General features: G+C 42.6%; 6 non-coding genes and 28 pseudogenes across 6 annotated transcripts; all 34 read left to right on the plus strand.

Moving 5' to 3' along the window:
* The first annotated feature begins 157 nt into the window (after nucleotides 1-157).
* LOC136726769 (uncharacterized) lies at nucleotides 158-276 on the plus strand (annotated as a pseudogene).
* A 222-nt stretch (nucleotides 277-498) lies between these two features.
* Nucleotides 499-617, plus strand: LOC136726493 (uncharacterized; annotated as a pseudogene).
* Nucleotides 618-832: 215 nt separating this feature from the next.
* LOC136726607 (uncharacterized) lies at nucleotides 833-951 on the plus strand (annotated as a pseudogene).
* Nucleotides 952-1172: 221 nt separating this feature from the next.
* Nucleotides 1173-1291, plus strand: LOC136727179 (uncharacterized; annotated as a pseudogene).
* Nucleotides 1292-1508: 217 nt separating this feature from the next.
* LOC136727102 (uncharacterized) lies at nucleotides 1509-1626 on the plus strand (annotated as a pseudogene).
* A 216-nt stretch (nucleotides 1627-1842) lies between these two features.
* LOC136726825 (uncharacterized) lies at nucleotides 1843-1961 on the plus strand (annotated as a pseudogene).
* A 220-nt stretch (nucleotides 1962-2181) lies between these two features.
* LOC136726684 (5S ribosomal RNA) lies at nucleotides 2182-2300 on the plus strand. Its single transcript, XR_010808224.1, has one exon. It is a non-coding gene; the product is annotated as a 5S ribosomal RNA (ribosomal RNA).
* Nucleotides 2301-2512: 212 nt separating this feature from the next.
* LOC136727262 (uncharacterized) lies at nucleotides 2513-2631 on the plus strand (annotated as a pseudogene).
* Nucleotides 2632-2846: 215 nt separating this feature from the next.
* LOC136727047 (uncharacterized) lies at nucleotides 2847-2965 on the plus strand (annotated as a pseudogene).
* A 221-nt stretch (nucleotides 2966-3186) lies between these two features.
* Nucleotides 3187-3305, plus strand: LOC136727185 (uncharacterized; annotated as a pseudogene).
* A 216-nt stretch (nucleotides 3306-3521) lies between these two features.
* On the plus strand, nucleotides 3522-3640 carry LOC136727081 (uncharacterized; annotated as a pseudogene).
* A 209-nt stretch (nucleotides 3641-3849) lies between these two features.
* LOC136726688 (uncharacterized) lies at nucleotides 3850-3968 on the plus strand (annotated as a pseudogene).
* A 224-nt stretch (nucleotides 3969-4192) lies between these two features.
* LOC136726912 (5S ribosomal RNA) lies at nucleotides 4193-4311 on the plus strand. The gene has a single exon (XR_010808289.1). It is a non-coding gene; the product is annotated as a 5S ribosomal RNA (ribosomal RNA).
* Nucleotides 4312-4527: 216 nt separating this feature from the next.
* Nucleotides 4528-4646, plus strand: LOC136726467 (uncharacterized; annotated as a pseudogene).
* Nucleotides 4647-4856: 210 nt separating this feature from the next.
* LOC136726523 (uncharacterized) lies at nucleotides 4857-4975 on the plus strand (annotated as a pseudogene).
* A 205-nt stretch (nucleotides 4976-5180) lies between these two features.
* LOC136726696 (5S ribosomal RNA) lies at nucleotides 5181-5299 on the plus strand. Its single transcript, XR_010808225.1, has one exon. It is a non-coding gene; the product is annotated as a 5S ribosomal RNA (ribosomal RNA).
* Nucleotides 5300-5510: 211 nt separating this feature from the next.
* LOC136726751 (uncharacterized) lies at nucleotides 5511-5629 on the plus strand (annotated as a pseudogene).
* A 224-nt stretch (nucleotides 5630-5853) lies between these two features.
* Nucleotides 5854-5972, plus strand: LOC136726992 (5S ribosomal RNA). Its single transcript, XR_010808362.1, has one exon. It is a non-coding gene; the product is annotated as a 5S ribosomal RNA (ribosomal RNA).
* A 209-nt stretch (nucleotides 5973-6181) lies between these two features.
* LOC136726605 (uncharacterized) lies at nucleotides 6182-6300 on the plus strand (annotated as a pseudogene).
* Nucleotides 6301-6518: 218 nt separating this feature from the next.
* On the plus strand, nucleotides 6519-6637 carry LOC136727097 (uncharacterized; annotated as a pseudogene).
* A 217-nt stretch (nucleotides 6638-6854) lies between these two features.
* On the plus strand, nucleotides 6855-6973 carry LOC136726459 (uncharacterized; annotated as a pseudogene).
* A 222-nt stretch (nucleotides 6974-7195) lies between these two features.
* LOC136726857 (uncharacterized) lies at nucleotides 7196-7314 on the plus strand (annotated as a pseudogene).
* Nucleotides 7315-7537: 223 nt separating this feature from the next.
* On the plus strand, nucleotides 7538-7656 carry LOC136726555 (uncharacterized; annotated as a pseudogene).
* Nucleotides 7657-7871: 215 nt separating this feature from the next.
* Nucleotides 7872-7990, plus strand: LOC136726714 (uncharacterized; annotated as a pseudogene).
* A 216-nt stretch (nucleotides 7991-8206) lies between these two features.
* LOC136726789 (uncharacterized) lies at nucleotides 8207-8325 on the plus strand (annotated as a pseudogene).
* A 214-nt stretch (nucleotides 8326-8539) lies between these two features.
* LOC136726559 (uncharacterized) lies at nucleotides 8540-8658 on the plus strand (annotated as a pseudogene).
* Nucleotides 8659-8872: 214 nt separating this feature from the next.
* Nucleotides 8873-8991, plus strand: LOC136726815 (uncharacterized; annotated as a pseudogene).
* A 212-nt stretch (nucleotides 8992-9203) lies between these two features.
* Nucleotides 9204-9322, plus strand: LOC136726744 (uncharacterized; annotated as a pseudogene).
* Nucleotides 9323-9538: 216 nt separating this feature from the next.
* LOC136727345 (uncharacterized) lies at nucleotides 9539-9657 on the plus strand (annotated as a pseudogene).
* Nucleotides 9658-9862: 205 nt separating this feature from the next.
* Nucleotides 9863-9981, plus strand: LOC136726801 (uncharacterized; annotated as a pseudogene).
* Nucleotides 9982-10197: 216 nt separating this feature from the next.
* Nucleotides 10198-10316, plus strand: LOC136726635 (5S ribosomal RNA). Its single transcript, XR_010808219.1, has one exon. It is a non-coding gene; the product is annotated as a 5S ribosomal RNA (ribosomal RNA).
* Nucleotides 10317-10524: 208 nt separating this feature from the next.
* On the plus strand, nucleotides 10525-10643 carry LOC136726593 (uncharacterized; annotated as a pseudogene).
* A 221-nt stretch (nucleotides 10644-10864) lies between these two features.
* Nucleotides 10865-10983, plus strand: LOC136727244 (uncharacterized; annotated as a pseudogene).
* Nucleotides 10984-17474: 6491 nt separating this feature from the next.
* Nucleotides 17475-17588, plus strand: LOC136726894 (U5 spliceosomal RNA). The gene has a single exon (XR_010808273.1). It is a non-coding gene; the product is annotated as a U5 spliceosomal RNA (small nuclear RNA).
* Nucleotides 17589-25563: the final 7975 nt, after the last annotated feature.

Below are 25563 nucleotides of genomic sequence, written 5' to 3' on the forward strand. Positions count from 1 at the left end.
AGGAGATATAATTGAAGAATTGTACATGTACCCGGCTACTTTCAACACCCTTTGCTGCACTGATATTTTTCCATCCATTTTTCTTTATTTTTTTTTTGCTGGAAGTTCCGTCAATACCCGCCAACCTTTAAGAGACATCATGCAGCCAGGCCTCTCGGCTTGCGGAAACAAAGTCCTGAACGCGCCCGATCTCGTCAGATCTCGGAAACTAAACGGGGCAGGGCCTGGTCAGTACTTCGATGGGAGATCTCCTGGAAATACCAGGTGCTGCAAGCTTTTTACGTCTCCAGGGGAACTTCATCGTAGCTCTTAATACTCTCTTTCTGTCTGGAGAAGACATAATTGAAGAATTGTACACGTACCCGGCTACTTTCAACACCCTTTCCTGCACTGATATTTTTCCCTCCATTTTTCTATTTTTTTTTTTTTTTTTTTTTTGCTGGAAATTCCGTCAATACCCGCCAACCTTTAAGAGACATCATGCAGCCAGACATCTCGGCTTGCGGCCACACCGTCCTGAACGCGCCCGATCTCGTCAGATCGCGGAAGCTAAATGGGGCAGGACCTGGTCAGTACTTGAATGTGAGACCTCCTGGAAATACCTGGTGCTGCAAGCTTTTACGTCTCCTGGGTAATTTTATCGTAGCTCTTAATACTCTCTATCTGTCTGGAGGAGATATAATTGAAGGATTGTACACGTACCCGGCAACCTTCAACACGCTTTGCTGCACTGATATTTTTCCCTCCATTTTTCTTTTTTCTTTTGTTTTTTGCTGGAAGTTCCATCAATACCCTCCAGCCTTTAAGAGACATCATGCAGCCAGGCCTCTTGGCTTGAGGCCACACCGTCCTGAAGACGCAAGATCTCGTCAGATCTCGGAAGAAAAACTGGGCAGGGCCTGGTCAGTAATTGGATGGGTGACCTCCTGGAAATACCAGGTGCTGCAAGCCTTTTACATCTCCTGGGTAACTTCAGCGTAGCTCTTAATACTCTCATTCAGTCTGGAGGAGATATAATTGAAGAATTGTACATGTACCCGGCTACTTTCAACACCCTGTCCTGCACTGATATTTTTCCCTCCATTTTTCTATTTATTTATTTTTTATTTTTTGCTGGAAGTTCCGTCAATACCCGCCAGCCTTTAAGAGACATCATGCAGCCAGGCCTCTTGGCTTGCGACCACACCGTCCTGAACACGCCTGATCTCGTCAGATCTCGGAAGCTAAATGGGGCAGGGCCTGGTCAGTACTTGGATGGAAGACCTCCTGGAAATACCTGGTGCTGCAAGCTTTTTACGTCTCCTGGGAAACTTCATCGTAGCTCTTAATACTCTCTATCTGTCTGGAGGAGATATAATTGAAGTATTGTACACGTACCCGGCTACTTTCAACAGCCTTTGCTGCACTGATATTTTTCCCTCCATTTTCCATTTTTTTTTTTTTTTTTTGCTGGAAGTTCCGTCAATACCCGCCAGCCTTTAAGAGACATCATGCAGCCAGGCCTCTTGGCTTGCGGCCACACCGTCCTGAACGCGCCCGATCTCGTAAGATCTCGGGAGCTAACGGGGCAGGGCCTGGTCAGTACTTGGATGGGTGACCTCCTGGAAATACCAGGTGCTGCAAGCTTTTTACGTCTCCTGGGTAACTTCATCATAGCTCTTAATACTCTCTTTCAGTCTGTAGGAGATATTATTGAAGAATTGTACACGTACCCGGCTACTTTCAAAACCCTTTGCTGCACTGATATTCTTCCCTCCATTTTTCTTTTTTCTTTTTTTTTTTGCTGGAAGTTCCATCAATACCCGCCAGCCTTAAAGAGACATCATGCAGCCGGGCCTCTCGGCTTTCGGCCACACCGTCCTGAACGCGCATGATATCGTCAGATCTCGGAAGCTAAACGGGGCAGGACCTGGTCAGTACTTGAATGTGAGACCTCCTGGAAATACCAGGTGCTGCAAGCTTTTACGTCTCCTGGGTAACTTTATCGTAGCTCTTAATACTCTCTTTCAGTCTGCAGGAGATATAATTGAAGAATTGTACACGTACCCGGCTACTTTCAACACCCTTTCCTGCACTGATATTTTTCCCTCCATTTTTCTATTTTTTTTTTTTTTTTTTTTTGCTGGAAGTTCCGTCAATACCCGCCAACCTTTAAGAGACATCATGCAGCCAGGCCTTTCGGCTTGTGGCCACACCGTCCTGAATGCGCCCGATCTCGTCAGATCTCGGAAGCTAAACGGGGCAGGGCCTGGTCAGTACTTGGATGGGAGACCTCCTAGAAATACCAGGTGCTGCAAGCTTTTTACGTCTCCTGGGTAACTTCATCGTAGCTCTTAATACTCTCTTTCTGTCTCCATAAGATAGAATTGAAGAATTAAACACGTACCCGGCTACTTTCAACACCCTTTCCTGCACTGATATTTTTCCCTCCATTTTTCTATTTTTTTTTTTTGCTGGAAATTCCGTCAATACCCGCCAGCCTTTAAGAGACATCATGCAGCCAGGCATCTCGGCTTGCGGCCACACCATCCTGAACGCGCCCGATCTCGTCAGATCTCGGAAGCTAAACGGGGCAGGACCTGATCAGTACATGAATGTGAGACCTCCTGGAAATACCTGGTGCTGCAAGCTTTTACGTCTCCTGGGTAACTTTATCGTAGCTCTTAATACTCTCTATCTGTCTGGAGGAGATATAATTGAAGTATTGTACACGTACCCAGCTACTGTCAACACCCTTTGCTGCATTGATATTTTTCCATCCATTTTTCTTTTTTTTTTTTTTTTTTGCTGGAAGTTCCGTCAATACCCGCCAACCTTTAAGAGACATCATGCAGCCAGGCCTCTCGGCTTGCGGCCACACCGTCCTGAATGCGCCTGATCTCGTCAGATCTCGGAAGCTAAACGGGGCAGAGCCTGGTCAGTACTTGGATGGGAGACCTCCTAGAAATACCAGGTGCTGCAAGCCTTTTACGTCTCCTGGGTAACTTCATCGTAGCTCTTTATACTCTCTTTCTGTCTCCAGGAGATATAATTGAAGAATTGTACACGTACCCGGCTACTTTCAACACCCTTTCCTGCACTGATATTTTTCCCTCCATTTTTCTATTTATTAATTTTTTATTTTTTGCTGGAAGTTCCGTCAATACCCGCCAGCCTTTAAGAGACATCATGCAGCCCGGCCTCTTGGCTTCCGGCCACACCGTCCTGAACACGCCCGATCTCGTCAGATCTCGGAAGCTAAACGGGGCAGGGCCTCGTCAGTACTTGGATGGGAGACCTCCTGGAAATACCAGGTGCTGCAAGCTTTTTACGTCTCCTGGGTAACTTCATCATAGCTCTTAATACTCTCTTTCAGTCTGTAGGAGATATTATTGAAGAATTGTACACGTACCCGGCTACTTTCAAAACCCTTTGCTGCACTGATATTTTTCCCTCCATTTTTCTTTTTTCTTTTTTTTTTTGCTGGAAGTTCCGTCAATACCCGCCAACCTTTAGGAGACATCATGCAGCCAGGCCTTTCGGCTTGTGGCCACACCGTCCTGAATGCGCCCGATCTCGTCAGATCTCCGAAGCTAAACGGGGCAGGGCCTGGTCAGTACTCGGATGGGAGACCTCCTAGAAATACCAGGTGCTGCAAGCTTTTTACGTCTCCTGGGTAACTTCATCGTAGCTCTTAATACTCTCTTTCTGTCTCCAGGAGATATAATTGAAGAATTGTACACGTACCCGGCTACTTTCAACACCCTTTGCTGCACTGGTATATTTCCCTCTATTTTTCTTTTTTTTTTTGCTGGCAGTTCCGTCAATACCCGCCAGCCTCTAAGAGACATCATGCAGCCAGGCATCTCGGCTTGCGGCCACACCATCCTGAACGCACCCGATCTCGTCAGATCTCGGAAGCTAAACGCGGCAGGACCTGGTCAGTACATGAAAGTGAGACCTCCTGGAAATACCTAGTGCTGCAAGCTTTTACGTCTCCTGGGTAACTTTATCGTAGCTCTTAATACTCTCTCTCTGTCTGGAGGAGATATAATTGAAGTATTGTACACGTATCCAGCTACTGTCAACACCCTTTGCTGCACTGATATTTTTCCATCCATTTTTCTTTTTTCTATTTATCTTTTTTTTTTTTGCTGGAAGTTCCGTCAATACCCGCCAACCTTTAAGAGACATCATGCAGCCAGGCCTTTCGGCTTGTGGCCACACCGTCCTGAATGCGCCCGATCTCGTCAGATCTCGGAAGCTAAACGGGGCAGGGCCTGGTCAGTAGTTGGATGGGAGACCTCCTAGAAATACCAGGTGCTGCAAGCCTTTTACGTCTCCTGGGTAACTTCATCGTAGCTCTTAATACTCTCTTTCTGTCTGGAGGAGATATAATTGAAGAATTGTACACGTACTAGGCTACTTTCAACACCCTTTGCTGCACTGATATTTTTCCCTCCATTTTTCTTTTTATTTTATTTTTTTGCTGGAAGTTCCGTCAATATCCGCCAGCCTTTAAGAGACATCATGCAGCCAGGCCTCTTGGCTTGTAGTCACACCGTCCTGAACGCGCTCGATCATATCAGATTTCGGAAGCTAAACGGGGCAGGGCCTGGTCAGTACTTGGATGTGTGACCTCCTGGAAATACCAGGTGCTGCAAGCTTTTTACGTCTCCTGGGTAACTTCATCGTAGCTCTTAATACTCTCTTTCTGTCTCCAGGAGATATAATTGAAGAATTGTACACGTACCCGGCTACTTTCAACACCCTTTGCTGCACTGGTATATTTCCCTCTATTTTTCTTTTTTTTTTTTGCTGGCAGTTTCGTCAATACCCGCCAGCCTTTAAGAGACATCATGCAGCCAGGCATCTCGGCTTGCGGCCACACCATCCTGAACGCGCCCGATCTCGTCAGATCTCGGAAGCTAAACGGGGCAGGACCTGGTCAGTACATGAATGTGAGACCTCCTGGAAATACCTTGTGCTGCAAGCTTATACGTCTCCTGGGTAACTTTATCGTAGCTCTTAATACTATCTATCTGTCTGGAGGAGATATAATTGAAGTATTGTACACGTACCCAGCTACTGTCAACACCCTTTGCTGCACTGATATTTTTCCATCCATTTTTTTTTTTTTTGCTGGAAGTTCCGTCAATACCCGCCAACCTTTAGGAGACATCATGCAGCCAGGCCTTTCGGCTTGTGGCCACACCGTCCTGAATGCGCCCGATCTCGTCAGATCTCGGAAGCTAAACGGGGCAGGGCCTGGTCAGTACTTGGATGGGAGACCTCCTAGAAATACCAGGTGCTGCAAGCTTTTTACGTCTCCTGGGTAACTTCATCGTAGCTCTTAATACTCTCTTTCTGTCTCCAGGAGATATAATTGAAGAATTGTACACGTACCCGGCTACTTTCAACACCCTTTGCTGCACTGGTATATTTCCCTCTATTTTTCTTTTTTTTTTTTTGCTGGCAGTTCCGTCAATACCCGCCAGCCTTTAAGAGACATCATGCAGCCAGGCATCTCGGCTTGCGGCCACACCATCCTGAACGCGCCCGATCTCGTCAGATCTCGGAAGCTAAACGGGGCAGGACCTGGTCAGTACATGAAAGTGAGACCTCCTGGAAATACCTAGTTCTGCAAGCTTTTACGTCTCCTGCGTAACTTTATCGTAGCTCTTAATACTCTCTCTCTTTCTGGAGGAGATATAATTGAAGTATTGTACACGTATCCAGCTACTGTCAACACCCTTTGCTGCACTGATATTTTTCCATCCATTTTTCTTTTTTCTTTTTTTATTTTTATTTTTTGCTGGAAGTTCCGTCAATACCCGCCAACCTTTAAGAGACATCATGCAGCCAGGCCTTTCGGCTTGTGGCCACACCGTCCTGAATGCGCCCGATCTCGTCAGATCTCGGAAGCTAAACGGGGCAGGGCCTGCTCAGTACTTGGATGGGAGACCTCCTAGAAATACCAGGTGCTGCAAGCTTTTTACGTCTCCTGGGTAACTTCATCGTAGCTCTTAATACTCTCTTTCTGTCTCCAGGAGATATAATTGAAGAATTGTACACGTACCCGGCTACTTTCAACACCCTTTGCTGCACTGGTATATTTCCCTCTATTTTTCTTTTTTTTTTTGCTGGCAGTTCCGTCAATACCCGCAAGCCTTTAAGAGACATCATGCAGCCAGGCAGCTCGGCTTGCGGCCACACCGTCCTGAACGCGCCCGATCTCGTCAGATCTCGGAATTTAAACGGGGCAGGGCCTGGTCAGTACTTTTATGAGTGACCTTCTGGAAATACGAGGTGCTGCAAACTTTTTACGTCTCCTGGGTAACATCATCTTAGCTCTTATTTCTCTCTTTCTGTCTGGAGGTGATATAATTGAAGAATTGTACACGTACCCGGCTACTTTCAACAGCCTTTGCTGCACTGATATTTTTCCCTGCATTTTTCTTTTTTTTTTTTTTTTTTTTGCTGGAAGTTCCGTCAATACCCGCCAGCCTTTAAGAGACATCATGCAGCCAGGCGTCTCGGCTTGCGGCCACACCATCCTGAACGCGCCCGATCTCGTCAGATCTCGGAAGCTAAACGGGGCAGGACCCGGTCAGTACTTGAATGTGAGACCTCCTGGAAATACCTGGTGCTGCAAGCTTTTACGTCTCCTGGGTAACTTCATCGTAGCTCTTAATACTCTCTTTCTGTCTGGAGGAGATATAATTGAAGTATTGTACACGTACCCGGCTACTTTCAACACCCATTGCTGCACTGATATTTTTCCCTCCATTTTTCTATTTTTTTTTATTTTTTTTCTTTGATGTTCCGTCAATACCCGCCAGCCTTTTAGAGACATCATGCAGCCAGGCCTCTAGGTTTGCGGCCACACCGTCCTGAACGCGCCCGATCTCATCAGATCTCGGAAGGTAAACGGGGCAAGACCTGGTCAGTACTTGAATGTGAGACCTCCTGGAAATACCTGGTGCTGCAAGCTTTTACGTCTCCTGGGTAACTTTATCGTAGCTCTTAATACTCTCTTTCTGTCTGGAGGAGATATAATTGAAGTATTGTACACGTACCCAGCTACTGTCAACACCCTTGCTGCACTGATATTTTTCCATCAATTTTTTTATTTTTATTATTATTTATTTTTTCTGCTGGAAGTTCCGTCAATACCCGCCAACCTTTAAGAGACATCATGCAGCCAGGCGTCTTGGCTTGCGGCCACACCGTCCAGAACGCGCCCCCTCTCGTCAGCTCTCGGAAGCTAAACTGGGCAGGGCCTGGTCATTACTTGAATGTGAGACCTTCTGGAAATTCCAGGCGCTGCAAGCTTTTTTCGTCACCTGGGGAACTTCGTCGTAGCTTTTAATACTCTCTTTCTGTCTGGAGGAAATTTAATTGAAGAATTGTACACGTACCTGGCTACTTTCAACACCCTTTGCGGCACTGATTTTTTTCCCTCCGTTTTTCTTTTTTTCTTTTTTTTTTTTTATTTGCTGGAAGTTCCGTCAATACCCTCCAGCCTTTAAGAGACATCATGCAGCCAGGCTGCTTGGCTTGCGGCCACACCGTCCTGAACGCGGTCGATCTCATCAGATCTCGGAAGCTAAACGTTGCAGGGCCTCGTCAGTACTTGGATGGGTGACCTCCTGGAAATACCAGGTGCTGCAAGCTTTTTCGTCTCCTGGGTAACTTCATCGTAGCTCTTAATACTCTATTTCTGTCTGGAGGAGATATAATTGAAGAATTGTACACGTACCCGGCTACTTTCAACACCCTTTGCTGCACTGATATTTTTCCCGCCATTTTTATTTTTATTTTTTATTTTTTCTGGAAGTTCCATCAATATCCGCCAGCCTTTAAGAGACATCATGCAACCAGGCATCTCGGCTTGCGGACACACAGACCTGAACGCGCCCGATCTCGTCAGATCTCGGAAACGAAACGGGGCAGGGCCTGGTCAGTACTTGAATGTGAGAACTCGTGGAAATACCTGGTGCTGCAAGCTTTTTACGTCTCCTGGGTAACTTTATCATAGCTCTTCATTCTCTTTTTCTGTCTGGAGGAGATATAATTGAAGAATTGTACACGTACCCGGCTACTTTCAACACCCTTTGCTGCAGTGGTATTTTTCCCTCCATTTTTCTTTTTTCTTTTTTATTTTGCTGGAAGTTCCGTCAATACCCTCCAGCCTTTAAGAGACATCATGCAGCCAGGCCTCTTGGCATGCGGACACATTGTCCTGAACGCGCCCGAACTCATCAGATCTCGGAAGCTAAACGGGGCAGGACCTGGTCAGTACTTGAATGTGAGACCTCCTAGAAAAACCTGGTGCTGCAAGCTTTTACGTCTCCTGGGTAACTTCATCGTAGCTCTCTATACTCTCTTTCTGTCTGGAGGAGATATAATTGAAGTATTGTACACGTACCCGGCTACTTTTAACACCCTTTGCTGCACTGATATTTTTCCCTCCATTTTTCTTTTTTCATTTTTTTTTGCTGGAAGTTCTGTCAATACCCTCCAGCCATTTAGAGACATCATGCAGCCAGGCCTCTTGGCTTGCGGCCACACAGTCCTGAACGCGCCCGATCTCGTCAGACCTTGGAAACTAAACGGGCCAGGGCCTGGTTAGTACTTGGATGGGTGACCTTCTGGAAATACCAGGTGATGCAAGCTTTTTACGTATCCTGTGTAACTTCATCGTAGCTCTTAATACTCTCTTTCAGTCTGGAGGAGATATAATTGAAGAATTGTACACGTACCCGGCTACTTTTAACACCCTTTGCTGCACTGATATTTTTCCCTCCGTTTTTCTTTTTTTTTTTTTTTTGCTGGAAGTTCCATCAATACCCTCCAGCCTTTAAGAGACATCATACAGCCAGGCCTCTTGGCTTGCAACCACACCGTCCTGAACGCGCCCCATCTCGTCAGATCTCGGAAGCTAAACGGGGCAGGGCCTGGTCATTACTTGAATGTGGGACCTCCTGGAAATACCTGGTTCTGCAAGCTTTTTACGTCTCCTGGGTAACTTTATCGTAGCTCTTAATACTCTCTTTCTGTCTGGAGGAGATATAATTGAAGTATTGTACACGTACCTGGCTACTTTCAACATCCTTTGCTGCACTGATATTTTTCCCTCCGTTTTTTTTTTTTTTTTTTTTGCTGGAAGTTCCGTCAATACCCGCCAACCATTAAGAGACATCATGCAGCCAGGCCTCTCGGCTTGTGTCCACACCGTCCTGAACGTGCTCGATCTCGTCAGATCGCGTAAGCTGAACGGGGCAGGTCCTGGTCAGTACTTGGATGGGTGACCTCCTGGAAATACCAGGTGCTGCAAGCTTTATACGTCTCTTGGGTAACTTCATCGTAGCTCGTAATACTCTCTTTCAGTCTGGAGGAGATATAATTGAAGAATTGTACACGTACCCGGCTACTTTCAACACCCTTTGCTGCACTGATATTTTTCCCTCCATTTTTCTTTTTTCTTTTTTTTTTTGCCGGAAGTTCCGTCAATACCCTCCAGCCTTTAAGAGACATCATGCAGCCAGCTCTCTAGGCTTGCGGTCACACTGACCTGAACGTGCCCGATCTTGTCAGATCTCGGAAGCTAAACGGGGCAGGGCCTGGTCAATACTTGGATGGGAGACCTCCTGGAAATACCTGGTGCTGCAAGCTTTTTAGTCTCCTGAGTAACTTCATTGTAGCTCTTAATACTCTCTTTCTGTCTGGAGGTGTTATAATTGAGGATTTGTACACGTACCCGGCTACTTTCAACACCATTTGCTGCACTGGTATTTTTCCCTCCATTTTTCTTTTTTTTGCTGGAAGTTCCATCAATACCCGCCAGCCTTTAAGAGACATCATGCAGCCAGGCTTTTTGGCTTGCGGCCACACCGTCCTGAACGCGCCCGATCTTGTCAGATCTAGGAAGCAAAACGTGGCAGGACCTGGTCAGTATTTGGATTGGTGACCTCCTGGAAAAACTAGGTACTGCAAGCTTTTTACGTCTCCTGGGTAACTTCATCGTAGCTCTTAATACTCTCTTTCTGTCAGGAGAAGATACAATTGAAGAAATGTACACGTACCCGGCAACTTTCAACACCCTTTGCTGCACTGATATTTTTCCCTCCATTTTTCTTTTTTCTTTTTTTTATTGCTGGAAGGTCCGTCAAAACCCGCCCGCCTTTAAGAGACTTAATGCTGCCAGGCCTCTCGGCTTGCGGCCACGCCGTCCTGAACGCGACCGATCTCATCAGATCTCGGAAGCTAAACAGGGCAGGGCCTGGTCAGTACTTGGATGGGTGACCTCCTGGAAATACCAGGTGCTGCAAGCTTTATACGTCTCCTGGGTAACATCATCGTAGATCTTAATACTCTCTTTCTGTCTGAGGAGATATAATTGAAGAAATGTACACGTACCCGGCTACTTTCAACACCCTTTGGTGAACTGATATTTTTCCCTCCATTTTTCTTTTTTTATTTGCTGGAAGTTCCGTCAACACCCGTCAGCCTTTAAGAGACATCATGCAGCCAGGCCTCTCGGCTTGCGGCTACACCGTCCTGGACGCACCCCGTCTCGTCAGATCTCGGAAGCTAAACGGGGCATGGCCTGGTCAGTACTTGGATGGGAGATCTCCTAGAAATACCAGGTGCTGCAAGCTTTTTACGTCTCCTGGGTAACTTCATCGTAGCTCTTAATACTCTCTTTCTGTCTGGAGGAGATATAATTGAAGAATTGTACACGTTCCCGGCTACTTTCAACACCCTTTCCTGCACTGTTATTTTTCCCTCCATTTTTTTATTTTTTTATTTTTTATTTTTTGCTGGAAATTCCGTCAATACCCGCCAGCCTTTAAGAGACATCATGCAGCCAGGCATCTCGGCTTGCGGCTACACCGTCCTGAACGTGCCCGATCTCGTCAGACCTTGGAAACTAAACGGGCCAGGGCCTGGTTAGTACTTGGATGGGTGACCTCCAGGAAATACCAGGTGATGCAAGCTTTTTACGTCTCCTGGGTAACTTCATCGTAGCTCTTAATACTCTTTATCTGTCTGGAGGAGATATAATTGAAGTATTGTACACTTTGTCTTAGGGACAGTCTGGCTAGCAGTGACTGAGTGGTTGACAGACGACAAGCAACGGAATGTACGTGCTCTGTGATGTCATAGCAGTCAGCTGAGAGAGGCTCGTGATGTCATCGCTGAGCTGTCTGTCTGTCTGTCTGTCTGTCTCTCTCTCTCTCTTTCTCTCTCTCTCTCTCTCTCTTTCTCTTCCTCTCAATTCAATTCATTTGTATTGTCAAAGCAATTGGACATACATACATACATACATATATATATATATATATATACATACATACATACATCCATACATGCTAGAAAGTCATTACAATGTTATCTTAAAGGCTAACTAAGCAGAACATATATCATTATAGAACAGAGTTCATAGGTCAACACATGGTTTTAGGTAACAGGCACGTAGGTCATACCGTTTGACAATGTCTCCAAGGTTCTCATCGTAAATAACAAACAGAAATCAAACTATCTTCTGGGCTGACCTTCTAGCTTGACCGTATCTTTCTTAAGTATACAAGAGAGAAAAACAGGTGTAAGAAAATAATTTCTAATTTTCCTTCTACACATATATACATACATACATACATACATATGTAGCGTTATGTTGGGTGTATTTGGATAAGAGCATTTGGGCTCTGAGCTGAAGCACTGATCTAAAGAAGACCTCTCCCCCCCCAAAGTTATCAGATTTCCTTAGCTCATCAGCTTGGAACTGGTTTGCATCAAAGTGACAGTTTTGGGGAGGATGGCACCGAGAAGAGGCCAAATAGTTTGGAATTCTGCTATGAGATGTCTGGAGAAAGGGGCCTGTAGGTGATAAAAACTCTTTGAAGTGGATGAGAGCCGAAATCCCGACATAGAGCAACGAACCCAGGCCAACCGGCATTTCCAAAAGATGGCATGGATTGACATCAGTCATAAATAAAGCCTCCCTCCAATAGGACACTGGGGGCTGAAACCGAAATCCAATCTCAAGAACTCAGGGACCAATCACCTACTGATCTGACAGACTATAAGGAACAGCGGACAGTCTTTCTCTCTCTCTCTCTCTCACCTGAACCAGAAACTCGCTGCCACAGCTCAACCTGTAGCTCTGTTGCCAGAACCGGAATCAGAAACCAACCAAATCTTTGCCGGCAACAGAAGAGTTAAACTGGGAGAAGGAGATTGAGCGAAGAATTATTTTAAAGGACTTTATTAAATAAATAACTTCACAGACCCACCTGATCAGTGGAGTTTTACAGCTGGACAATTGACTAAGTCGACTGAATACGAAAGTGTCAGTCACTTAAATAGCTATTTGAGTCTTAAGAAACTTGACCCTTGGAACAAACAGGGCCCTGCTTTCCTCAAAGACTTCGTCTTCAAGTAACTACGGTGGAACCATGCTTACAAAGAAGATTTTGTGCACAACCTTGGAGCCTTCAAACCAATGGAAAATCTGTTTGGAAAAGACTCTACATTCGCGAAACCCCAACTTCCAGGTGCATCGACTGAGTGGAAGTTCTTGGACAAAGCCGAACCGGACTGCCTTTGTTCCAAACCACACGGACCTCGTGCCGTGTGCTGTTATCTGAGCCCGAAGCCAGAGAGGCCTCTCTGCGACGAAGTTCACATAAGTTTAACAGTTTGGAGTTTGTGATTCATGACATTTGAGAAATCAATTAGAAATGTTAATCTGTGATTCATAACTCTAGAATGTGTAATATCATTTAGTTTTCTTAAATATAAATGTGAGTTGCATTAAACTGTTTTGTTGATAATTTTAGAAATAAAATCTGTCAACGCCGAGAAATATCTTCTCATTCCTGTTTAACTGTTTAGTCTGAAATTGACACAAGTTAATAGACATTAGATTATTGGTGGCCCTGCCTATCCTTAATCATTGAATAATAATCAGTTAAGGGAAATTGTGGTAACAAATAGGATCTTTCTCGGCACCTAAACGTAAATGAGACTGATATATATATAACGAGAAGTTACCTGACATAAATACTAACCTGCGTAGTTATTTAATGTCTGACTAATAATACTAACGAGAGACTCACCTTCGTCTTACTAACCGGTATTGTAGTCAATGTGTTTATAACCTTTTTTGTTTAACGATTTGTTAAACGGAATGTACGTGCTCTGTGATGTCATAGCAGTAAGCTGAGAGAGGCTCGTCATGTCATCGCTGAGCTGGCTGGCTGGCTCTCTGTGTGTGTGTGTGTGTGTGTGTGTGTGTGTCTGTCTGTCTGTCTGTCTGTCTCTCTCTCTCTTACTCTCTCTCTCTCCCTCTCAATTCAATTCATTTGTATTGTCAAAGCAATTGGACATGCATACATACATACATACATATATATGGAAAATAAACAATATGTGTACATCTCTTTCTGCATTAGTGGTGCCCTCACAGATGTGCAAGTTACATGACAGACAGACAGACAGACACACACACACTTTCACACACAGACAGACAGACACAGACACACACAGACACACACACACATACTTTGACAGACAGACAGACAGACACACGCATATTATGGGTCTTTGTTGGGTAGTGAAATGGGTAGCATCAGTCGCAGTGTGGGTAATGTCAGGGAGCCAATCATAGTCCCCGTTATTTGCATATCGTGGCGCAAAGCATTCTGGGAAAAGCAACTAAACACGTTTAGTCATGTATTTGTCCATAGTTTACACATGAGATGAAAGAGACAGTATGACGTGTTGAGCACCTAGGATTCCTCATGTGTATGTGAGGGGCAGAGGAACCGGATCCCAAGTGTGCGTCCCAAGTGCTATAGGTTTCAAAGCATGCAGGGGAATAGGCACCCCACCCTGACACCTACAGAAGACTGGATAGGGAGATATAAATAGCAATGGGGAGACTCTTGTACTTGGTGTGGCTCTATCCATATAGTGGGGCCAGCAGGTGCAGCAATAGAAGCTCAGCCTGGGGAGACTGGATTTAGCATTTCCTCTCCATTTTGATAACTATCCATAATCATTTCTGCAAAATACTTCTATGATACCTATGTATGTTTTTTACTTGTACTATATTATACTATCAAGTATCAGTGTACACATACAATGTGACCTGTTACATTAATACAGAGGCCACGGAAGGCCAGATCACTAATAGCCACTGTCCCCTGATATTACACTTTTTTACAATCACTTTGGCACTCATTTCAGAACCTTGATGTCATTTTTCAAAACTCTAGACACTAAACTCACACCCGATGATCAAAATGCACATTTTTCAAAACTCTAACACTTTTTTACAATTGCTTGGATACAATACACATCAACCTCAGATCATTTGTTCATTGAACTAAAATGACACAACTTAACATCAAAGTATTACCATTTCAAAATGCAATTCACACATTACATCTGAGATCACTGTCTATTCATTTCATTACAAAGATCTAACTATCAATTGATACAGCTGCTCAAAATGATAAGTGACTGTTGCATTACTCTTAATGCATAATTTTATGGAAACTGACAAACAATATTCCAAGTTTCGATCATGAAAGTTTCAGGATAATGAGATCCATTGACATCAATAAACGAGGAGCATGAACCAGTTGGACTACATTATCTATGGATGTAATATTTCATCATCATTCATCATCATGTAGCACTTTTCCACACCATGTTTGCAGTGTGGAAGGAAAGTTAGAAATTTTTTCTCTAATACCTGTTTTTCTCTCTTGTATACTTAAGAAAGATAAGGTCAAGCTAGAAGGTCAGGCCAGAAGGTAGTTTGATTTCTGTTTGTTATTTACGATGAGAATCTTGGAGACAATGTCAAACAGTATGATTGAAGTGCCTGCTCCCTAATCCATGTGTTGATCTATGAACTCTGTCCTATAATGATATAAATTCTGCTTAGCTAACTTTTAAGATAACATAGTAATGACTTTCTGATTATAACCAGCTCTTTGATTTTTGTGTATAAAAGCTCTGACTGTTAAAATGAAGGCAGAGCGACTTTGGGATCTACTTGAGTCACTGTTCCTCTCCACGCTGCGTGTATTAAAGTCATTGCAACTAACGCTCCAACCTGGTTGAAGATGATTGTTCTTCCACATCAGATTTGACATTACTGTATGTATGCAGGCCCTTGTAATTGCTTTTCCAATACTGCCAACTGGTTATTGATGATTGATTTCACATTGTGGTACGAGTATCGAGTGAAATGAGTGCTATCCACCCCAGCAACACAGTGATAACATGGAGCCGGCAAGTCATCCAGGTCACAATAGAGGTCAAGCAGTGGGAGGAGGAAGACGTGGTGGTCAAAGGAATGGAAGGGGACATGCACCCCTTCTGAGAGGTGGTCGTGGGCCTCGTCATAGAGGAGGGCTTAGGCCTCACCAGAGAGGCAGCCATGGGCCTCATTTGAGAGGTGTTGGGGGAACGTGGTAGAGGACAAGGCCACGGACCAGACAGCGGCAGCAACAGCAAATAGTGTCCAGTGAAATCCGAGAAATAGTTGTAGAGCATGTTGTAAATCATGGCATGACCATGACTGAGGCAGCTACAATGATTCAATCAAACCTCAGAATCAACTCAGGATCAACTGTGGCCTCAATCATCAGAAATGTCCGTACTGAGAAGCGGCAAGTCTTCAGCATGCACTAAACATTAGGCTACTCTCAATTGTCAAATGACTGTATACTGCATACCAATGTGTAGCACAGAGTATAGTGTGCCTTTTGAAAGAAATGCAGACAGAGTGAAGCAGCTGATGACTGAGTATGTTCAGGTATGTTCAGTTTCAAGATGCCTCTTGTGAAAAATGGTTGTGAGAACCTGAACCTGAACACAGGGCTGATGGAAATTCAGAAGTACAGTAATCAATCCTTTGTTTTACACTAAGCCAAGTGAGGAACACTGCAGTTGACATTTTACTGTAGTTTTGTTCTTTTTTGTAGCTAATTATTGTTGCATGGCTTCAAAGAAACCTATGGTGTGATTTGATTGTATTGCATCAATACATTTCAGATTTTGTTCAATGATTCCACTGTGTCTGTAGTATTCTCTCTACTAGTCCTTTTACAGTGATGTATTTATGTGTAGTACCATAATGAAACATGTATCACATATTTTGTACTACAATATTTAATGATTGTACGAACAACTACACAGTGAAACTATCGGTATCTTCTGTGTTACTATGTTACTATGGTATTTCATGATAAATGAGTTATTTGAACCAACAAGTCTGCAAGTGCTAGGTTTCTTTAAAGATATGAATGCACAATGCAATGTTTTGAACATTGGACAGCCTGTGTTACAAGTGATGACCGTTTTGAGTTTTGTGTCTAGAGTTTTGAAAAATGACATCAAGGTTCTGAAATTAGTGACAAAGTGATTGTAAAAAACTGTATATTCATCCTATTTAATGTGCTCTTTTAAAATGTACTTTTCTTTTTTATGTTGCCATTTCTGTTCTACCAATGTTTCAGTTGTTAGCCAAAGATTGACAGAGTACATCTCATACACACAGGCCAGACAGCAAGGATTTCTTTTTGAAATTCAATTACAAATGCTGCATGAACTCATCAATACGATTAGAGCTCCTGAAAGCAATATAACTAACTCACTCTACAGCATCTCATTAGCAGTGAAAAGAAACCAAGAAAGTTGGGACAGTCGACTGTTTACCACTATGTAACATCACCTTTTCTTTTAATAACACTTATTAAGCACTTGGGCACTGAAGACACCACTTGGTTAAGTTTAGCAAGTGGGATTTCCCCCCATTCATCCATTATGCATTTCCTCAGCTGCGCAACTGCACAGGGCCTTCATTGTCTTAATTTGCACTTCATAGTGCGCCACACATTCTCAATTCGGAGACAGGTCAGGACTGCAGGCAGGCCATGCTAGCACCCGCACTCTCTGCCTACGCAACCATGCGCTTGTAATCTGGGCAGAATGTGGTTTGGCGTTATCCTGCTGAAAAATGCAGGGACGTCCCTGGAAAAGACGATGTCTGGACGGCAGCATATGTTGCTCCAAAATGTGTACATCTCTTTCTGCAAAAATGGTGCCCTCACAGATGTGCGAGTTACATGACAGACAGACACTCATACACACTGTCACACCCACACACACACACACACTTTCACAGACAGACACACGCCCACACACTCACTTTCACACAGAGACAGACACACAAACACAGAGACAGACACACACACACTCACTTTCACACAGAGACACACAAACACATACACTTTCACACAGACACACACACACATACATACATACATACATACATACATACATATATAAGGAAAAGAAACAATACATTTAAAAATCACAAAAAGATGTAATAAAGTACAGAAAATCTAAATGTAATAAAATGTGATCTTTAATACACACAAATATGTATGGCTGGTCGGATGCGTCTTGGACTCGGGTTCCTCCTCATTACGTATAATGCTTTTGCCTTTTGCTATAGCTTTCCGTGGAGGGAACGTGGGTGAGTTTGTACCATTCTTGGGAGGCTCTGCCTTGTTGGGGCGGAGCTGTGATCCAGGTGAACAGCAGATCGGACATAGGTGGGCATGTGGGCGGAGGAGGAAGGCCGGTCAAGCAAATAAGCTTGCTAAGGTACGCAGCAGCAGCAAGCAGCCCCACCATCCAGTCAGCCAGCCAGTCTGGCTGGCAGTGACTGAGTGGTTGACAGACGGCAAGCAACGGAATGTACGTGCTCTGTGATGTCATAGGAGTCACCTGAGAGAGATGTTTGTGATGTCATCGCTGAGCTGGCTGGCTCTGTGTGTCTTGCTGGCTGTGTGTGTGTGTGTGAGAGAGAGAGAGACTTTTTGACTTTTATCAGACTTCATTGCCTGTTTGCAACACGCAATAATTCATACAAAAAAAAATAAATAAATAAATAAAAAATAGTGTTCCCCTTTGTTTGTCTCCCCCCAACAAGCATTAACTCCGCCACTGATCTGTACACTTTTAAAGAAAGCAACCCAATACACACAACAAAACAACCATCAAATACTAAACCCTATAAATGAATTACATAATAAAAACCAACTCCCCATCATACAATTCACAAAGGGCATCATTAATACACCAGACCTGTTCAAAACTCTCCAAATCATTCATCAGCCTGTAATAGTTAAACTCTAGTCTGACTCTGCACTTGACCAGCATGGCAAACACTCTCACTGCATCCTCACTGCCCTCCCCACACACTCTGTTCTTCCTAGTCTTATAGACGGCCATTTTAGCCTGGCCCAGCAAGAAGTTTACCAGCTGGTCCACATGTTTGGTCTTTCTGGTGTATCGCGCCCCTAAAATAAAAACCTTTGTGTTAAAAATCAGGTTAAGATCAGTAAAAAGACGAGTTAAAAGACTAAAAATGGGTGACAGCCGAGAGCAAGTGCTGAAACAGTGAAACACGGTCTCTCTCTGAGCACAGAATGGGCAGGCGTCGGACACAGCAGGGTTAAGAACAGTAATAAAAGAATTGACAGCAATAATGGTGTGTAACACCCTCCACTGCAGATTGCCAGCTCTCTTATTGAGGGGGGCTTGTACAGGCTTCTCCAGGCGGGCGCAGTGTCTTCCCCCAGCCCCAGCCTGTAAAGTAATTTTAGGAATCACAAAGAAACAGTTGAAAGTGCTAAATAAGTATTTTGATGCACCATATTAATTTAGGAAATTTACATGTTGTTTTTCATCAGCTTCTGTATCTGATGGCTCCACATCACTGGCTGGATTGACAGCAACGACACTCTAAAAAAAGAAGTGTTAAGTTTGAGCATTCAGGACTTGTTTTGAAGATCCTGAATATCACTGGTCCACAATTTATCTGTGAAACTATGGGTTAATCTCCATATACAAAATACTTTTCACACACACTTTAAATTTACAACTAAATTTACATGTTGATGTCTTTCGTCAGCTTCTGTATTTGATGGCTCAATATAACTGGTTGCATTAACAGCAACGGCACACTACAAGAAAATAACATTATATTTAAACATTCAGGACTGGTTTAGCATCACCTCGAATATCCCTAGCCCTTGAGGTCGATTGTTATTGTGGTCTTCAAGACCAGTGCTTCTCAACCTTAGTCCTGGAGGAGGCCCACTGTCTGCTGATTTTCATTACAACAACATTGTAGGTTATGTCAGTGACTGTGGTCCTAAAGTACCCCTATGCCTGCTGTTTTTTTTCCAGTTGAGCTCTTAATTACCTAATTGGCTTAACTGAAGCCATTTAACCCTTTTCCCAGGTCTTTGGTTGTTGATGAGTTACAAAGAGCTGGATTGTGGCCCGCCATGACTGGAAGTGAAGAACACTCACTCTAGGCCTTTAACTTAATGTTCATATGTAGGGGCCTATCCATCTGATTTGTTTTTGCACATTTATTAACAGAAAAATTGATGGTACGTGAAATCATCTGAGCTGAAAAATATAATGTTCCACCAATAATAAAATAAATGTATTAATTAAAATTATAGAGATAATAGAATGTTCACAGATTATTAGTTCAGAAAACAAAATATTTTTTTATATCTTAAATAGAATTAACACTCAAATCAGTTGTAGGGTAAACAAGGTCTATTTTTTGGATTGATTTTATAATTATACATGTATGGCTGCATGAAGCTTACCTGAGAATCTGATATTTTAGTAACTTTGTTGCTTCTTGTTGGGTAGTCCACGTTTGCCGCCGTTCTTTTTCTGTAAATGTAAATCAAAAGGCAATAATTACATACTGTAATTAAAATACAAAAAGTATAAACATTGTATTATTATTTTTGTATCCTGTTTCTCCATCTCGATGCTGTTCTTTTTGGAATTGCATATCTAGGTTTACTTAAATACTGTTTATAAGATTGTAAACTCATCATCCAAATTTCTTCATTTGCCAAACTTTATGTAGTGCGCTTGCAGTTTCAGAAGAAGAAAAAAAACTGTAACAGATGAGATATGTAGTACTTTATACTCGAGTGGTCTATGCGATTACACCCTGTTGGTGTTATTAAGAGCGCCAAGTACCAGAATGCAGAGCGGGACTGTTTTTTGTGCCGTGACTTGTCGGGGGAAAAACGCGCAGAAAAAACGGACGAGAAGGTGAAGGTAGTATGGCGGTGATGCACGCGTTGGTGAAGTGGGAAAGCGGGGTCGACAAAGACTCTTACAGCGTGATTCCCACTGCTTGCTTTCGCAATTTTGATTTATTCAGCATTGCTGATGATGACGAAGAGACGACTCGAAACTTCAGAGCAGAGTGGAGAGACACGAACAAACCTCCAAAAGGTGGATGGCCTGTCCATGAAGCGCAGATCATTATGACTGGTAACAATGTTTATTTAAAAAAAAAAAACATTAAAGTCTTTACATGCTATTTGATATATACAATCACAGTATATTTGAAATGAATGTTTAAGTTATTAATGTGTTGTACTTCTAACATACTCTTATAACATGGTAGGTGGTGGTGAGGGCGCTAAAAACTCGTCATACTTGACTGGCATTTGTAAGAACGATTTATTGTGTGTTGTGCTTTACAATAAAATCCCCCAAATCACAAAATAAATTAAACCAGATATAATTTAACTTCAGTTTTGATTCAGTGTTGGCTGTTCATCTTAATTTGTATGGTCAAAGCACAGTATTTTTATGACAAATAAATATAATCCCCAAATATCTGTGGACATAATGCAGGGTTTTATTTATTTTATTTTTATTTTAGGAAAAGAAGGCGAACTAAGAAGAAAACTTAATGACCTAACAAAAATGCCCTGTCCTAAAATGAAGACAGTACCTAAACCAAACAAAAAACTTCAAATTTCAGATGATAGTGACCTTGATGAACCACAGTTACCGGTGAGATAATTACTGCAAATATTAAATAAATGTATTGCAGGATTGTGTTTTTTAAATCATTTTCATATATATATATATATATATATCATTTTATCAGTTCATTTTAAACTCTTTTTCTCTCTGAATACAGCACAAAATAAGAAAGAAAACCGATGGAGCTTCAAGAATTAGATCCCGTCATATTCTACAGACATTTAAAGAGTCCAGTGAAGTTGAGCTACAGCAAAACGTTAAGCAGCTCGAAAAGGAAAACACAAGACTTAAAAATGAAAACCAATGTCTTCGAAACCGTATGGTTGATGGTAAGTTTTTTTATTTATAGCAAATAATTCCTTACCTTGATAAATGTTATTCTTCAGTAATTTAGATTCCAGAGTAATGTATTATAGTTGATCATACTGAAGTAATCTAGAACCACAATACAGACTCTTAATGTGCACTGTCTAATAGTTTAATAATACTGATTATTAAATAAAGTTTTTCAACATAACTTCATAATCCTACATTAATGACTATATGCATTACATTAGACCTGGTAATTCTTGTATTTTATCTCTTTTATTTTTTTCGTAGCTAATGTTAATGACCCACAAAAAGGTCAGTTTGCCAATAACATAGAGCAAGTCTCTCAAGTATAATTGCAGGCATTGATGGTTTTGTTTTCACTTTGTATTAAATATATTACTAGAAATGATTATCATTTAATACTAAGGTTTTTTTCTCCAGAGATTCCAGACCTTTTGGACAATCTGAAAAAAATTGTAACAAAAGCCACATTTATCAGCGATGAAGACAAAAGTGTGTCACCATCAAGTGGTTCTGACAGCCCCACAGCAAATTGTTCTGAATCTGACAAAGAATCACCAAAACAGGTATAACACTCTTGGTCTACAATATTACAAAGACAAGGTAAAAATATATATATTGAAAACAAATATTGGTTGTAAACAATCTAATGATGCTACATTATCAGTTATATTCATAGTTATAGTTGATAATAAGAATGTAATTGAATTATGGGTGTCACAGATTCACTGACTTTATTATGTCTGTAAATTAATAAACTTAGAATTGAGACATACTGTGGTCTTTAATAACACATTTCTGTAACAAAATCACAGCCTTACTGATAATGTATTCCACTTAACATAATATAAGAATAGTTTGGGGATAAACTTGTTTTTTATTTACCATTGTCTTTTAGGTGGAAATATTCCCAGGCACTGGAGTTTACATTGACAAACTGTCCTGGATCCTTGCAGAGAGGTGCAGCACGAATACGTCATATGCAAGAACCCTGACGGTTGCTGTCTTTGACTTTCCAACATTACTAAAGAGCAATCTTCGTGGTGGTGGCAGCAAGAGAGATCCAACTTCGGAGACATTAAGATCCTCATTGATGTTATTGAGGATCATATACAGCTGCCTTCGGAAGGACACGACGTGTTTCAGTTGCGGGGCTTTGCAGCCCAGCGGGACCCTCTTAATGCCGGACATCAGCTGCCCGAGCCGGTGCGGATGAACGGAGGGACGTTAGACAGCGTTACCTTCCGGGCAGGAGCAGCGAGCGGCAACACCGGGGTGAAAGTGTCGTCTAACACTGTGCCATTAGCCACTAGCTGATTGAGCAGATCAGTGGTTTTTAAGAAGATAACAATGGCAGCAGACTTGATATTTTCACACCCTGCTACCTCCCCAACCGCTAACACACACTGCTCTAGGGGGCAGAACTGCACCGGAGCGATCTTGACTCCATGGCGTCGGGTCAGTTTTTCAAAAGACGCATTCAGGGGGTCCGACCCCCCGACCCGGGAAGAACTACCGGTACTCCCCCCTCCCCTCCCCTGTTCCCCCACAATAAGAAAAGCACTGAAAACAGAAGACAAAATAAACAAACTGAAAAAAGTAAAGCAACAAAAAAACGCAGCCAAAGGACAGAGCTCTCAGCAGCACTCCCGCTCACTGCAGACCCCTCCCACACACTCCCAGCTGAGAGAGAGAGAGAGAGAGAGAGAGAGAGAGAGTGTTAGTGTCTGTCTGTCTCTCTCTCTCTGTAGATGCATCATAGGGAACATATGTAACAATCTCTCTTTTTGTTTACCAAAAATGAGAATGAACGTATTTCAAGTGGGTGTTGCCTTGGTTGGAAACGTTTTAAGATTATTTATGAAGTGTAAAGTGGATTTGTCTCAGTTCTCCGTAGTTTTCAATGTATGTGCCATTCAGTAGCGTTCATGTTACAGATGTGCCCTATGCAGTGGTAGGGTCAATAAAATGTCAGTAAAACTTTATTTTAGCAATTATGGAGGGGAAGAACTGCAAATAGAGGGTCCCCACTAATTATCTAACTTACCAACAACGTTTCAAATTAGGTCTTGCGAAGCTGCCAAATAATGCTGTATAATCGTATGTGTCTTCATACACCGGCTGCTATAGTCTGATAGCTTTGATTATATATACATATTTTCTCGTGAACCACAAATGCTATTTGCTTGATTTTTACAGAGTATGTTATAAATACCATTGTTATGAAGCCTGACAAATTGTATGCTGTAATTATGAATATTTTCAAATCATTTGTTTGTTTTTCCTAACATGTTACAAATGTTCCCTATGTGAAAGATGCATTATATCTTAATAACGTCTAAACAATTAAAGATATACAGATTATTATTTTCGGTAAAGTTATAACACATTGCTATTAACTATGTGTGTCAGTAAAAGTTTAAAAAATCCTAATAATTTTTTATTGATCCTGCAAAATAGGTGTTTAGGGAACATTTGTAACATTAGGGTTACGATTTGCCATAGACGCGGAATGAGTTTGATTGTGATGTTAAATGGGGTTTAAAGACGCAGTCGCCTCGGTGCTGATTACTATTGCTGTGTTTCTCCACTTCTACTCCATGCTTGGGAACGCCCACATCCAGTGACGTCAAAACCGGTGGAAAAGCGGGCCGGTTCAAAAAAGATCAGCTGGATCCCAGGCCGAGCAGCAGCTCCGGCTCCAGCACCGGCACCATGTCGCTGGAAAAGCGCTAAGTGAGCTCACAGTGAGCTCAGTGTAATGTCTGCTCTGGTGAGCTCACAGTGTGACCTAGTCGTGAGTTCACGTCTTCACTGGGTAGTCCTTGACAACTTAATTGACTCAATTCTTGGGCTTAATTGGTCAAAATGACCATTGGTTGAAGGTACTCAGGGACTGATGTGTAGAGAGACTTATTAAACCTGCAGGATTGTGGTTTTCCCAGAACAGAATTAACCAGTGTAGCGTTATGTTGGGTGTATTCTGATAAGAGCATTTTAGCTCTGAGCTGAAGCACTGATCTAAAGAAGACCTCTCCCCCCCAAATTTATCAGATTTCCTTAACTCATCAGCATGTGAACTGGTTTACATCAAAGTGACAGTCTTGGGAGGATGGCACCAAGAATGGGCCAAATAGCTTGGAATCCCTGCTGTGAGATGTCTGGGGAAGGGGGCCTGTAGGAAATAAAAACTCTTTGAAATGGACGAGAGCCGAAATCCCGACACAGAGCTACGAACCCGTGCCAACCGGCATTTCCAAAAGATGGCATGGATTGACATCAGTCATAAATCAAGCCCCCCTCCAATAGGACACTGGGGGCTGAAGCCGAAATCCAATCTCACAAACTAAAGAACCAATCACCTATTGATCTGACAGGCGTATAAAGGGTAACGCACGGCATCTCTCTCTCTCTCTCACCTAAACCAGTAACTCGCTGCCACAGCTCAACTTGTATCTCTGTTGCCAGAACCGGAACCAGAAACCAACTAAGTCTTTACCAGCAACAGAAGGGTTAAACTGGGAGAAGGAGATTGAGCCGTACGAAGAATTCTTTTAAAGGACTTTATTAAATAAAGAACTTTACAGACTGCGCTGCCCGCCTGTGCCCAGCCATCCAGCTGGACAATTGACTAAGTCGACTGAATACGAAAGTCATTTAAATAGCTATTTGAGTCTTAAGAAACTTGACCCTTGGAACGAACAGGGCCCTGCTTTCCTCAAAGACTTTGTCTTCAAGTAACTACGGTGGAACCCTGCTTACAAAGAAGATTTTGTGCACAACCTTGGAGCCTTCAAACCAGTGGAAAATCTGTTTGGAAAAGACTCTACATTCGCGAAACCCCAACTTCCAGGTGCATCGACTGAGTGGAAGTTCTTGGACAAAGCCGAACCGGACTGCCTTTGTTCCAAACCACACGGACCTCGTGCCGTGTGCTGTTATCTGAGCCCGAAGCCAGAGAGGCCTCTCTGTGACGAAGTTCACATAAGTTTAACAGTTTGGAGTTTGTGATTCATGACATTTGAGAAATCAATTAGAAATGTTAATCTGTGATTCATAACTCTAGAATGTGTAATATCATTTAGTTTTCTTAAATATAAATGTGTGTTGCATTCAACTGTTTTGTTGATAATTTTAGAAATAAAATCTGTCAACGCCGAGAAATATCTTCTCATTCCTGTTTAACTGTTTAGTCTGAAATTGACACAAGTTAATAGACACCAGATTATAGGTGGCCCTGCCTATCCTTAATCATTGAATAATAATCAGTTAAGGGAAATTGTGGTAACAAGTAATGATAGGATCTTTCTCTCCACCTAAACGTTAATGAGACTG

This window comes from Amia ocellicauda, unplaced genomic scaffold (assembly GCF_036373705.1).
Source record: "Amia ocellicauda isolate fAmiCal2 unplaced genomic scaffold, fAmiCal2.hap1 HAP1_SCAFFOLD_26, whole genome shotgun sequence".
Classification (NCBI taxonomy): domain Eukaryota; kingdom Metazoa; phylum Chordata; class Actinopteri; order Amiiformes; family Amiidae; genus Amia; species Amia ocellicauda.